The following is a 9193-nucleotide window of genomic DNA, read 5'->3' as shown; positions in this document are numbered from 1 at the left end:
ACACACACACACACACACACCCTCCATCTCTAACCCGCATAGCACTTGTTGGCCGCAGAGGTCTGCGGAAAAGCCTCCACAGCATCGCGCATCTGTGGGCCTCTTTGAATCAGACCAGGGGCTCATAACAACAGGCAGTATCAGTTGCATTAAGTTGATTAAAGTGGTCGGCGGACACAGGCACTTGTGCTCTCACAATGCTAGATGAAAGAGCAGCGTGGCAGCGGCCCCTCTCCCGGTTTGCCAGAGAGTCCGCCTTTGCTCTCAGCAGAGGTCAACAAAAGACCAAATAAGACGGGAGTGAAAGCAATCGAAAGCTTCTTTGCCAAATGATCTCTAATTGGCCCTTTCTTCCTCGAGGATCAGTCTTATGATTTTGGTGGTGACAGTCGACTTACCCACAATTCTACCTTTAAAAGCTTCTCTTGAAAGTGGGCTACTTGAAAGAAGTGACCATTACCTAAACTACAACTGTGGGAAATGAAAAAAAAGAAACCTAACCCCGAGTCAAACAAAGTACAAAAATAAATTCCACTCGCTGAATTACATTTATCAAAAGCAATGGGATTGAATTGCAATTGTCAAATAAATAAAAATATATATATCGCAGTCAAAGGGAGCAGATGACACATAATTAAAAAAGACCGAGCTTCTGAGAGTTGTGGTTGTGTTTCGGAAAAGAACTGAGCTTTAAAAGAAGCCTGAATCTGATCAAGATCTGACAGCACTTCAGTTTCATTTATCAGTGCTCCACAGTAATTTATTCAAATAATTACGATGCCAGATGCCATCCCCTCTTTAACCATCAAAACAAACTACACGCTTTTGTCCCTCCCGTGCAGCTGAAGAGGTGTCACTCGAGGCAAGCTTTCCTTTTCATTACAGATACGATTTGAGGAACATGCCATATTCCACTTTCGGAAAGAAGTCAAGACAGCAACTGACAGTATTGTTCTAGTATCAGTGTAGGAGAAAAAAAAAAAAAAAACAGGAAAAACAAACAAAAGCTTTGGCACTAAGGAGCTGTTCCAGGGATGATAACAATAAAAAAGGCTAGGTGATCAATGCTGTTCTGGATTTTGATAACACATTGCTCATGCCTGAGACAAATGATGGAAATTCTTAAGGAGAGAGGGGCCCGCAATATGCCAAATATGCTCCAAATTAGCCTTCAAGAGCAGCTCTCAGTGTGTATATGGCGGCTGCGTGAGTAAATAAAGGGCCAGCATAAATTACCTTTGGATGTCAATCGTGATAGCGCACCCTGTTTTCTTTTTGTTACCGTGTCGCCTATTCGTCTCGCTGGCGGATGACACGAAATGAAAGCTCTCTCTCTCTCTCTCTCTCCAGCACCACCAACAGTACTCAAAGCGCTTTCTGACACTTGAAAAACGCTACGGGTTGGCGCAACCACAGCTGGGCCCCCGCGCTGATTGGCTTGCACACAGGCTGCCACTAAACTTTCGCTGCTTGAGGAGTTGTCTGTGCCGGGACAGGTGGTGTTTATGCAGATGAATGAACGCATTACTCCAAAAAGGAAGTGTGCTCTTCCTTTTGGTTTAAACATTAGCGTTTCAAATGTGACAAATCAGATGCTCATCTCCGGCTGTATGCAGCCATTGTGTTTGCTGCCGAGAGACCTTTGTATAAGAATTCCCGTAGGTGTTGTCCGTAAAGCGTGGACAACGCACATGGCCTTTGTGATATATGTGACTGGAAATTGCTTTTGAATACATGCGTTCGGGCGTGCTAGTAATACTTTTTGGTTTATATTTCTATGTACGCGATATCATACCTGCTGCATACTGTATTGTGATGATAACTGGAGGCTGGCTTCGCAGTGTTTGTGAGCAAGCTGGATTTTTTTCATGCTGCAGCTGAGTGGGGAGTTAGATGCTGGGTCTTAAAACGGGTACGAGGAACACCACGCAATTATCTCCCTATTATCACACATATGTTCTGTTATAATTGGGCCTCCCCCCCCCCCTTCCCAGTCGTTTCAGGGGAGTCTGTCGGTGAAAGTGAATGACAACCTCTAATGATGTTACATTGTCTACACGTGCTGGAAAAACCTAAAGGTCATAAAATGAAATAAAAACATTATTTCTGTCTGTGTAGATTTAGAAAACTCACGATAGCTATGCTTTGATTAATCTGCAGAGCAGTTTTCTAATTAATCGATTCATATTTTGGTCTTACGTCACAGTTTCCTCAGAGTCCGAGAAATGTCATGTTTTCTTTGACCAAGAGTCCAAAACCCAAAGATATTCTGTTCCCTATTATAGAAACACTGAATAATCACATTCAAGAAGCTCCAGCCAGTCAATTATTTTTTGCTTAAAAACATACTTACTCATGATTAATTGTTTGTCAGAATTATTGCCTAATAATTACCTATTGGTTAATCGACTAATTGTTTCTGGTCTCTTATTATCTTGCCATACATGTTCTTCATTGTAAGACTAGGTGTTGAAATGAGAATCAAGATATAGCTATGTATAAGATATTATAATAAGACAAAATGTTCAACACGTTTAAAACACAATAATGATAATTTCTCCTTTGGTTTTAATCCCAATTTGCTTGGAGTCTTGTGCTTGGACAACAGAATTGTTGAACACAATGACACAATATGTGATATTTTTATGCAACCCTGTTTCACTGTATCCTTATTGTCCTCAAGCATCTTGATGGCAAAGCGTACTAAATAAGACCTGATTCTTATGTGTACACGTATACAAATATATGAAAACAAATGTTCCGTCATAATGTGCATTAAAATCATCAAAGGATTCTTCTGGCATAAGGAAGTAAAGTGGTGCAATATTTTTGCCAATTATTTTTTCTTTTTCAAAAAAAAACAAAATAAGTCCGAAAACGGATAAAAAGGCCTGCTTGATGAGAGCTAGCAGATTAGATAGGACATTTATAGACTGAGGCCACGACTTTATGAAATGTTTGCTCCACTTGCAGCGAGCTGCTTTGTTTCCGCGACACTCTGTGCTGTGGGTGAGACACTAAAGTCCCTATTGTCTGAGTCAACTTGACCTGACCTAGCTGGTTAAGCTGAGGCATTGTGAACAGCAAATCGCTTCAACCAGGGGGGTAGCTGCTTTGTGTGGCTACGGGAAAATAACCTTATAAAAAGCCCGTACCCAGTAGTTAATGCAGAGTTTTGTCCTCAGAAAAAAAAAAAAAAAAGCTCTGTTTATTTCCAGCCGCCAGTGAAAAACCCAACTATAGTTTCAATGTACTATTCTGACTCCCTTGGTGAGTTGATCCTCCCTCATCCATTTAGCAACACTTTTAGCAATTCTATTTGTTTATGCACACGCATATGTCCAGGCTTCTCACCACTTTCTGTGTATGAGACACACAGACATATGTCTGCATACGCACGTGTCTGCATACGCACGTGTCATCCCAATTCTAGCAGGAGATGATGGTTGTGAAATATCTAGGAACGCCGTGCCAATCAACAACTTGCATGGCCCGAAGCCCACAGCAGTAAAGTGGTGAGAGGGCCAGACAATGCTTAGCACGAGCTCCTAATCACATTTCACCACTCGGCACGCCTGTGCTTGCACGTCGCAGGTACTTGTAAACTCCTATCATTCCCATCTCTTCACACCCGATGTTGCTCAATACCGAGTTGATCTGTAGACAGCCTTCGTTTTAACAAAAAAAATGTAATTAACTGTGCCACAACGCAACCTCCAGCCAGTGCTCGCCGCTTGTTCTCATGATCCAAAAAAAAACAAAACAATGCGATGGATATGAGGTTGACGGCGTCACCCTCAGTTTGCCATATTGTAAGAGTCAGATCCGGCTCTGGTCCTGTTTAGACAACATGTATTTAGCCGCTTCCGCACATGTTATTTATCATTTCAACATGAAGTTGATCGTTAACAATCATAATGTAACAGAGCTCATGTGTCTCTGGAGCTATTTAAAAACTCTGTACAACCCTGTCTCCCAAAAACTCGGTTAGCTTTAGTAAACAAACGACATGGTTTGGCTGAAAAAGACTACGAAATGGAAATAAAACAAAATCAAAACTCAACAAAACTACTTGGTTACGTTTAGGCAACAACATATATGTAATATATGTTGTCTTTAATGGCTTGATTACCTACATAACACTGTTGGGCCTTATGTGTTGTCTTATAATAACAAATAACTCTTCTCTCATAAAAAAAAAAAGCTTTCATGGCTATATGTCTTTTCTCACATATACACACAAACACACCTACACACACAAACACACATGACAGATCAAGCGTGAAAACGATCAAAAGCAGAGTTACTGGTGGTTTAGTGCAGACCAGTCCAAACTTGCACGATTGTCTGGACTGGGCACAGCTCTTGTTTGTGGTCTCTCGCTGACTACCGAGTGGATACAGAAGGGGGGGCAGCCCTTTTCTCCCCATAGACCCACTACCACCTCTTCATTTCCTGCTGGACCTCACCACCAGACACCTCCCTGACTCTAATTACCACGGCGTTAGCTGCTCTTCCAGCAGCAGCAGTGGCCGTGCCCAGCAGAACCATATCCCTACAATGAACTAATTGTTCCATTACATCAACAATATGTCTTAAGAGGGAACAAAGGATTTAAAAAAAAAAAAAAAAAAGACAAAAAACAACAACACAGAGGTGGGGACTAACTTGACATGCTAATTTTCATTAACCCTGATCTTTCCGTTCTTTCATCATCCGCCCTCCTCCCCGTCGTCTCGCTCATACAGGGTGGGGAAGCACTCAAATTATCCACAAGCATTCCAGCTATCACTAATTATCCAAAGAGTTCCTCATTAGGCTATTTCAAATCCAACCTTAGATCAACACTTACTCAGACCTCAGGGATTCTTGATTCCCAGCAGCGGTTAAACAAACAATCAGTTCAAAGGATCAGGTATTCTACTTTACGAGGAGGGGGGGAAGCCAAGGGTAAACAACTGCTCATTTGAAAGAAATGACTCCAGTGGGTCTCTTGCATGGATGCGCCAATCTATAATTCATTTTGCTCAAATACACTCAATTTTTCTCGTAATTTGGGTCATTAAGATATGAAAAGGTCTAAATACAAGGGTGCTAGCTTAGCCCGGACTAAAGCCGGAGATCTCTAGTGCTGTAGCTCACTCTTGCCATATCTTAAAGCGGCAAAAGTCAATATTTTATATTAACAACACAGATCAGGGCTAAGCTAAGATAAATCTGATGTGAGTGTATATGTATGGATGTTTACCGGATATGTGTATATATGTATATTTGTATACATATTTGTATATATATATATATATATATAAATATACATCATGATTATTATTGTTTCTTTTGGTGTATTTGTTTCATTTCAAACTTTAACATAGCTTGTACAGTTTTTACTTGATTTTTACCTGCTTTTTGTTTTCCGGTCCTACTGTTTTTGTGTTTCGATATATTTATTGATCGATTTTCATCTGTAAAACCCACCTTGTCTGCCTTTTTGTATGTCTGTGAAGCACACAAGAAAAAACATAATTGGAAAATAACATGTGACTGCATGTGAATGGCGTCTTCTGTAGTGATGAAGCTCCATAACATGACTAGTATTCCTGTGTTATACAGCATTTTACAGCAACTTTCTGCCCATTTTTTCCGGTTGTCAAACCTGCAACCTTACCTCTTTACCCACTGTGGCCTAGTTGCTCAGCAAAGAAAATGACCAAGTACCAGACAAAGTAATAAGCCAGCTGGTGAACACAGTGGAGCATAGTACCTAAACAGGCAGATGTCTTTCTCAGGAGTTGGTGGAGACCAAAACTGAGCTAAAATGACTTTTAGATCTACATTTGTTTGGTATCCATATAAACACAACTCCAGATAAACGCTGATGTTGCACCACCTCCTCCTAACCTCAGGATCAGAAAGCCTTCACGTGGTCGTGAGAAGATTGACCAGACGAGGAAAAAAAAACAATATCTAAATTCTTGATGAACTCATATCTTTGCTTCTTTCTTGTAAAATACCGTAGCTTTAACTTTTCAGGCATTCGTCATTGAGAGACAAAAAAAAGCACTCGTTGATTGAAGCTCACAGGTTAAAGACAAACAGCCTATGACGAGGGATCACAAGGAGATATTGCTTCATTGTAAGAGGTCACAAGCAACACTTAAACAGTGCTGAGCAGTTTAGACAGGAGTAAAAGTTAGAGTTGTCCATAGTTCAACATAGTTGGTCAGTACCACAGACTGTATATAGGAAGAGGACTCAGACTTAGCCCCATTGGTTTGTGGTCTGTGGTTTTAAAGCCTCAAATTTGGCATTTCGGTTGTCACCATCCTGGTTTTTGGCCGTTGTCATCTTAACATCCCTTCTCGTGTCAACCAGAATTGACTCAAGAGCGTGGAGCTAAGTACAACCGAACTCTGAATAAGACATTTTTAGACGACCAAAAATGATACAATTAACTTTCTTGATCTGAAAACACCGGACAGCGCCGCTGTAGCCACCTGTCAATCACAAGGTAGCCCCGCCCTAAAGCATACCCTGCTATTTGGTCTATTTTACTCTAAATGGGTCCATTATTTACTAGATGAACATCGTGTTGTGTTGAAGAAGACTTGAAACTAGCTATTGAGTCCATAAACTCATGCTAACAATGTTTACTGAGGTAATAAATCGAGTGAGAAGTAGAGTCATTTTCTTATAGACTTCTATACAACCAGACTTCTTTTTACAACCAGAGGAGTCGCCCCCAGAATGAAGGTTTAAGGCACTTCTGCATTGGCTTCCCTTTTCAGACCCGAAGGTTGCCATCTGGTCAGTACTTTATACTTATGACAATTCAAGAATGGAGTACTTGAAAGGACGTTTGCAAAGTGCATGTTACATTGTCCTTTGTTTCCCCCATCACAGAGGTATAGGCCCAAACACCCAGTGCATGTTCCTGCTACTCTAACCAATCACAATCCTAATGTGCAGTAATTTCAATTGCTTCTCAGCCCCCATCCTCCCGAGCACACTCCCTTAATGTCAGCTCTATGCTCTGTGAAACACCACCAGAATTTGAGTCTGTCACTTAAAATATAATGCCGTTAGATCTGTTACTTTAACCTTGAAGCAATTAGCTGTTGCTGAGCCGTAATGAATCCTGACATCGCTCCGCTGTGATGAAACCCCTAATTGCTCTGTAAAAACTGAAGCTTTTGACATCACCGCTGACAGACTTTTTTTTCTTCTCCTCGGTTGTGCGGTCGCATGGTGACGGCGCCTGGTTGAAACTTGAAAGGTAGCGGAGCTTCTCTGCCATCAGCTGTCCTGTCACTTGACAAAAAAAAAAAAAAAAAGAGAGCAGGGAAACTGGCTGGATTTGCTGAAATGATGAGGCCATTTAAACTCTGATATGTCGTAGCTACGTGGCATCATTCAGCGGGACTGCTGCAGATGTCCGGGCTAGTCGAGGCTCAGGCGTGAGGTGGGTGTTTATGAGATGACGAGTGGATGGCATGCGGCCTCCGTGTCAACAAGCCTGTTCACTGCTTACTCGCCACTCTTGTCAAACCGAACCGTAGGAGCATTTTAGTCAGGATAAAGCAATTTTTTAAAATCAGAAATACTTTGTGTGGCTAATTTGTGATATTAACACAGAGGGGCTGGAGGTAACATGTTGCCAGGTCAGAGAGAATGGCAACTCTGGGCACACAAGATAAACAAAAATGTATAGTCTCGGTGCACTTTAGATAAGAAAATAGCTTGTGAATGAGACCCAGCATCAATTATTAAGGATCTCCCAGAGTTACAACATCATCATTTAGTAAATTAAAAATGAATCTCCAGTTAATTTGATTAAATACTATGCATTTGGACAAATAAGACAAGATATGTCAAAAGAAAAATTCATTTTCGGCCTATTTCATCCCAACATTTACTTAGAGGTTGTCAGGAGAGATCCCAGAAAAGTTTAGTATTTATAACACAAGAAATAAAATCCTTGTGAATAAGTAAATGTTACATACATGTGCATGTTTTAGCATTAAAGATAAACTGAACGCTAACTCATGTTGAAAGATGTGGGGGTTTTTCCTTCCTTAAAAGTGTTTTTTTTAACCTTCCATTTCAATTATTTTAAAGATTTGGCTCACACCCATGCTATTTGGATGACGCAATGAAAATATTTTACAAATGTGGAATACCTCTTGGCGTCACCTTGCAGCCATAGAGGAAATTGGGAGAACATTAGTTTGTTCTTTCACAGAGTGCTGAATATTGGGAAAAATATAGTTACAGAAGCACCCACGGAGAAAATATCAAGACTGTCCATCCAACTCCAGTTTCTCTTCAGGTTACTCACTGTCACCCCCCCCCCCCCCCCCCCTAGAAGCTACCGGCTAAAAATGCTGCCTGCCTTGGTCAAACTACTATTATGCAGATCTTTAAATTCTCCTGCAGGCCCGTAGGACTCGTGGACTCACAGGCAGGGTAGAGGGACGGTAGGCAGCAGCTGTTGATAACAGTGTAAAAGATGTATGGGAGAAGTTAGCGCCAGGGATTTTCTTTTTCTTTTTTTGGAGGGGAAGGGAGTGGGGTTAAATTTGTGTTTAGTGAGTGATGTAGGAGATGTGATAATGAGAGGCCAAGGAGAGCAAGTGTTACCTCATTATTGTAATGAAAAAGATATCCCACCATTACATCAGTTGGGGGAAGAAGAAAAAAAGAAGTGGCAATTAAAGTGCCCAACAAGGTTCCTTGAGGCAAGAAGAAGAAGAAAACGACTCTCTGAAGCCCATCTGTTCTGGATAATATGCACCATGTAAAAGAAAGGCCTAATCCTCTTTATTCAAGTCTGCTGCCTTTTTTTTTTTTTTTTTAACCGGTGATTGTGTTTTCTCAAGTATTGCTCATCTTCTCCAAAAGAAACTCTGTTTGGCCTCAGCAGAAAATTGACAGGGAGTTGTAGTCCAAATATCGCATTTCATGTTCTATCAGGACAGCTTTCTAGAAAACGTTGCGTTCAGATTTTCGTCGACTTTCGTCTTTAAACTTCATCAAGCCTTAAAATAATAATAAAGATAAATATGCTTTCATACTGCCATTGACAGAACATGCCAGTAAGCTGCCAGTTTAACTCAGACTCACTGTGGCCCAGTTGACTGAAAGCTGCTTTGTTCTGAACAATAATACAATAATACAAATATATATATATATATAT

The sequence above is a fragment of the Anarrhichthys ocellatus genome, unplaced genomic scaffold (assembly GCF_004355925.1).
Source record: "Anarrhichthys ocellatus isolate YVR2014 unplaced genomic scaffold, GSC_Weel_1.0 scaffold67, whole genome shotgun sequence".
In the NCBI taxonomy this organism is placed as follows: domain Eukaryota; kingdom Metazoa; phylum Chordata; class Actinopteri; order Perciformes; family Anarhichadidae; genus Anarrhichthys; species Anarrhichthys ocellatus.
Note: the sequence above shows the minus strand (reverse complement) of the source record.